This window comes from Lynx rufus, unplaced genomic scaffold, assembly GCF_022079265.1.
Source record: "Lynx rufus isolate CCGP_SWC_20201006 ecotype Redwood Valley unplaced genomic scaffold, mLynRuf1.p SCAF_2, whole genome shotgun sequence".
Classification (NCBI taxonomy): domain Eukaryota; kingdom Metazoa; phylum Chordata; class Mammalia; order Carnivora; family Felidae; genus Lynx; species Lynx rufus.
Window position 1 is genome coordinate 14,064,680 of NW_025814834.1, and position 6,000 is coordinate 14,070,679.

Below are 6,000 nucleotides of genomic sequence, written 5' to 3' on the forward strand. Positions count from 1 at the left end.
TGAGTAAACTGAGGCACAGAGAGGCCGAGAGAGAACCTAATCCAGAATTGCACGATGAGTTAGTGGCACGGCTGGGATTAGAACACACGCTGTCTGGCTGCAGTCTGTGCCCATCCATAGCCACTCCAACATCCTGCCCCTCACAGCGGCGGCGCAAAAGGGGAGACCTCAGCTCCTGCACGGTGCCCACACCCTCCACACCATGCACCTGGACAATGGCATGCCGCCTCAGTTTCCTTTCTGCCGCTCAAGCACATCTTACTTGTTCTGTCTGCACCAGACCCGCCCTGGCGGGGAAGGGGGTGCTCCTTCTCGTCATTTAGAGTTCAAGTTAAAATTCCTTTTGCAGGGGACCTGACCAGATAGCACCCTGTTGAAGCGCTTCTGGAACCCAGCCCCTAGGCCAGGGCCAGGACCAGAGCAGATGCTTTTGCAAATATTTAGTTCAATGAATGCACGTTGAGGGGCAGGGACACAGACGAGGCGAGGCCTCTATTCTCTAGATGCCAGAGGTAAGAGATTGTCCTAGTCAGCTAGGACGCCTATGACAAAGTACCACACACTGGGTGGCTTCAGCCACAGACATTTATATCTCGCTGCGGGGAGAAGGGAGGTCTCCTGTGTCTCTTAAAATCTTTTTAATGTTTTTTTTTTTTGTTTTTTGTTTTTTTAATTTTTGAGAGAAAGATAGAGCAATCAGGGAAGGGGCAAAGAGAGAGAGAGAGAGACAGAATCGGAAGCAGGCTCCAGGCTCCGAGCTGTCAGCACACAGCCCGAGTGGGGGCTTGAACCCATGAACCGTGAGATCATGACCTGAGCCGAAGGGGGATGCTTAACTGACGGAGCCACGCAGGTGCCTTGAGCAGGTCTTGACTGTAAGAGATGTGGCCACACGGGAGGGTTACAGCAGAAGTGATATTGCTGCTTTTAGCACAAGCTGAATTCCTGCGGGCACAGACTGCGGTCGATTCCAGCTAACCTCCCTTATAAATTATGGTCCCTTTGTTTATTTATTTATTTTTATTTTTTAATGCTTATTTATTTTTGAGAGAGAGAGAGAGAGAGACAGAACATGAGCAGGGGAAGGACAGAGAGAGAGACAGAGACAGAGAGGGAGACACAGCATCTGAAACAGGCTCCAGGTTCTGAGCTGTCAGCACAGAGCATGACGTGGGGCTTGAACTCAGGGACCACGAGATCATGACCTGAGCCGAAGTCGGATGCCCAACAGACTGAGCCACCTAGGCGTCCCAGTTATGGCCCTTTTGATCTCTTCTCACAGGAGAGCGTTTGCATCTTGGAATTTTCTCTTGCTTTGCCCAAGGGTCTGATTCACAGAACCAGAATGTGGTTGAATTTCAGCAGGACATTTTAATGAGGTGTGTGAAGATTTACCTGGTTTCCACCCTCTCACGAGTCTGTCACTAGAGAGCACTCCTGGGACAATCTAATCTCTGTGGGGGCAGCTCCAACCTTTCTCCCCTCTGCTTCACCCCAAGAGAGGACAAATAGATCTTTTCAAATTAACTCGTGTTCAGGAAATTTCCCCATGGGTGTCTCAGTAGGAGGCAAACTTACCAGAAGCACGACCCATGTTTCGTGGGTTATTGTTTGTTTGTTTTTGTTAATTTTTCAGCGTTTGTTGAAGGAAATAAACTTGAACTGCATAGCGGTACCTCACAGCATAACAAGGTGGCCACACGCCCGGCCAGGAGCCCTATCACAGCAGGACCGATACCACAAAGCCAGCAGGTGGTAGCAAACGTCCCCAACACCCAGTACAAGCGTTTCCATACGCACAGCCTTGGCCATGCTTTGTAAAAACGGGGTCCCTTCACACCTGGCAGAGGGAGGGGCACGCTCCATAGATCTGGCCTGGGGAGAAGCGATGTCTGGTGTTTGGCTGAGCCCTTATCCCAGATTGGTCCTGGGACCTGATTTTCGTCATTCTGCCTGTTCATCTTCTTACTCTTCTCGTGCTTTTTCTGAGCCCGGTTCTCCAGCCTTCTGATAAATTAATTCTCGGCTTAAATCAGCCAGAATCAGTTCTGTTTATGCACCAAATAGCTGAGATTGATACAGAGTGAAACGTTAATAGGGGTTAAGGCCAACTACAAAATTGGGGCACTGTATTAGGGAATTGAATTTTCAAAGGGATAAAGAGAGATGTTTAAAACCGTACATCGGGGGGTTCCGTGTCTCTTTGAAGTTTTCTTAGCTTTGATTCCTTTGACCCTTTTTCTTTTCGATTGCTTCTTTCTTCTCCCTTGTGGGAGGGGAGAAGACCTCCCCTGAGGCCTGAACCGTAGCTTCTAGTAAAGTGAGAAGACCTGCCCCCTCCCCTTTCCCACGCTAAGAGGGAAGTAGGATGGGATCCACAGAAGGGGGGCAGGGGCCCTTTTGAGATGTTCTTCTGCCTCCAGACTTTTGTCCAGGCTAGACAGAAAGAATCCTATGGGCCACATGTGGTCTGGCAGAGGTCACCATGATGGAGCCTTGAATTACCACCCTTTCATTCACAAGCAAGAGAGACTGAGAACTAATTTAAACAAACACTGAGGAAAAGGAAAGCTATTGGGCCATGCATCTAAAAGGTTTTGTCAGTGTACCAAAGCATCAGGGTCACGGCCCCTCAGCGAACCCCCTAGAGAAGCGCTCCGGAAGAAAATTCCCAGAAGGGCCTCTGATTGGCCTAACCTGAGTCACATGCTCATCCTGAGCCAATCACAGCACCCAGAGGATGTCCAGAAGGAAATTCCCAGAAAGGCCTCTGATTGGCCTGACCTGAGTCATGTGCTCATCCCTGAACCAATTAGGGCACAGCTGATGACGGCAGATGACAGCAGATGATTGGTGAGGCCACAGTTCTGGGTCTGTTTGTGTGAATGGGAGTTTGGAGGGACAAGAGGAAGGGGAGGTCGCCCCACCTGAACAACGTGGGAAGGGTCCCACGGGAGAGACTTTGTATCAGAGGAAGTGAGAAGACATGTTAGCAAGCAACAAAAACAGGTGTCCACTCCTGGCCTGAACCGTAGCTTCTAGTAAAGGAAGAACACCCTCCGCGAGCAGGACTGTGGGCGTGGCTCCCGGACACCTGTTTCTTACAAAGAACATGCCTTTTGACAACGCGAGACTTTCCAGCATCGGCCTTCATCGGTTTTGTTTTCTTTAGAGCCTGCGTTAGTTTCCTGGGGCTGTTGTACAAACGACCACAAACGTCGTGGCCCAAAACAAACAGAAAGGCGAAATGTCCCAGTGCTGGAGGCCACAAGTCCGAAGTCAATCAGGGTGTTGAAGGGGTCACCCCACCTCTGGGGGCCCGAGTGGAGAATCCTTTCTTGCCTCTTATGGCTTCTCCCCGTGTTCCGTGGCTTGCGGCTGCAAAATGCCAATCGTTGCCTCCACCTTTAGGTTACCTTCTCCTCCTCTTTATGTCTCTCTCTATCTCTTATGATCACACCTGTCCTTGGATTCAGGGCTCACCAGAATAATCCAGGATGATCTCATCTCAAGATCCTTAACTGCATTCCATTTGCAAAGACCCTTTTACCAAATAAGGTCACATTTTTTATTCGTATTGTCTGTCACCCTTCCTGAGCCCATCCTACTTCTCGCTGTCTGTCTGTCTGTCTGTCTCTCTCTCTCTCTCTCACACACACACACACACACACACACAACCTCCATCAAAGTTAGGACCTGCCTACCATTTTCGTATCTGCATCCAGAAAGCCTAAAACAGTGCCTGAACCAGAGTAGACCCTCCGTGCATGTTGGTTGATGGAATGAAAGAATGAAAGGGTTGATCTCCTTGGAGTGTTTCTCTTAGTACTTCATCCATCCACACACTGAGTACTGCTCCAAACCCGTTCTTAATGTTGAGCATGTCTGTGCCTCTGTGCCTCGTTAAAATGCATGCTCTCTGAGCCCCCTTTTTCCTTTCTGGGTGATCCTTTGTGCCCTTTAATTCAGAGCAATGAAATCTATGTGCTAAATATTGTGCCAGATGCACCCGAGGAATTAGTGGTTGATAAAGACAGATACAAATACATATCGCGTAGGTTTGGTTTTACTTTCATTGGCTGTCCAGCTGTAAATAAACCATTTTGGCTTTTCTCCCTCCTCCTGATGATATGTTTCTTTACAGGTGGAGCCAGCAGTCACTGGACCCTGTGTGCCAGAGCCGTTGACTGCTTTTGCAATCTACCTCTCCTTTTTCAAGCCAGTCACCTTCCTCGAGTTTTATTTCCTTAACTTGGCCCTGGACGTGGACAACTGAGGCACGAAAAGGAAGCTTCAGATGGACACTAAACAGATCCCAACAGGCTAAGGAGCAGGGGCTGACACTTGACGTTGACCGCCTTAAATCTAATTAAAAAAACCATAATTAACACGCTCTGCGTCCTGAGCAGCTGCCTTATCAGTCTGAAACACCCACTGGGGAAGAAGTATTAATGGAGTAATTTCTATCGGGACCCTTCGCAGCCACAAAGATAATTAAACGATAGCAGTGATGTCCCGCAGCTTTGAGGGCTGGTGGGTGACCACCCATGTGTGTGGGGGAGCTTCCTAACCCCTGTCAACAAGACTTTCTTGAACCCTTCCCACCGAGCAGCACAGGGTTCGACACTTAGGAGACATGTGCCCGGTTTGGGGCCAGAGAGGTTTAAATTGATTCTGGCAGCTTCCTCATGAGAGACAAGTTCTGGCATCCTTACAGAAAGTAATCCGCGTGCCCCAGAGAACCAGGTTTCAATTACTTTGCACATTGCTGTGCTAAATGAGCAAGCTTTAAAGGGGCCCTGTGGACACCACGAAAGTGTTCCCCAAGTGCAAAAGCATAAAGACATAATGGTCTTGTTGTAGCTGCTGCCCTACGAGACCTAACACGGGGCTCCTAAGGAATGAAAACCAGACTGGGAGACCACCCCCTTAAATGGTTCCTCACTGGTTTTGACCGCACCGGTGCGGGTCATGGTTGGCTTTCGGTCATACTCGGGAAAGTCTGGGTGAGGCTAAGTCAACACAGAATTTGGCTTTGGAGATATTTGCAGTCCGCATATAAAAAGGAGATACGTCGAGGAGGTGACTGAAGGCGACCTCATAAGACAACGTTTTTCTTTATGTCGGGAGCATCATTTAGGAAAGAGGTGAACAAGTAAGACTGTGTCCTTGGTAGTCTTTGTGAAGTCTGAAATGTGTCCCCGTGAATTTAGTATGTTAAATTTAATATGTTGGGCACCATTCAGTTACGCTACAGGCGTATTTCTGTTCTACGTTGTGCTAAAATTAAGATGGTAATTTCTGTGCCTCTGTTAGGTTCTGTAAGGTTACTTCTGCAGAAAGCTTACAGAGCTGGATGAAAATAGTGACATAAATGAATATCCTCTTGGCTGTCACAAGAGTGACACTCTTGGAGTGGAGCGGAGGGGGTCCAGGACTGGGTCAAAATGAGAGGTATTTTTAAATTCATTAAGAAAGAGGTGCCAGGACCTCAGCTTTTACGCAAAGGTGAAGGCTTTGCCTCTCTGAGTCAATGGGTCTGTAGTTTCTGCCTAATTATCCCTGGGTCACCATCACACAAAGATCCAGCGAGGTCTGCCATTACAGGGTGAGGGAGTGCCTCGGGGAGCCGGGGGAGACTGTGGGTGCAGTTCTGTCCCATGAGGAAGAATGATAGAAGAAAGGAGTGTGTGTCGCTGGCCAGGGACAAGGGACAGCCGGGGGAGAAGCAAGGACGAGTCTGCTGGCACATAGGCCAGATGCAGGAGCACGGCTAAGGCAGGGACCAGTCCAGGATCTTGCTGTCTGTTGCTGATGGCCACGGCAACATGACCTTCTATTTAGTGTGACAAGAGCTGAACCAAGTTCGCCGATGCCCCGTGGGTGAGTTGCCGTGAGAAGCGTAGGACCCTGAACATCATAGCTATGCGGCCTCAGCCAACATGGGGTCAATGCCAGAGCCCATGGCTTTGGGCATGGAAGGCAGGTAAGGCCCTTGGA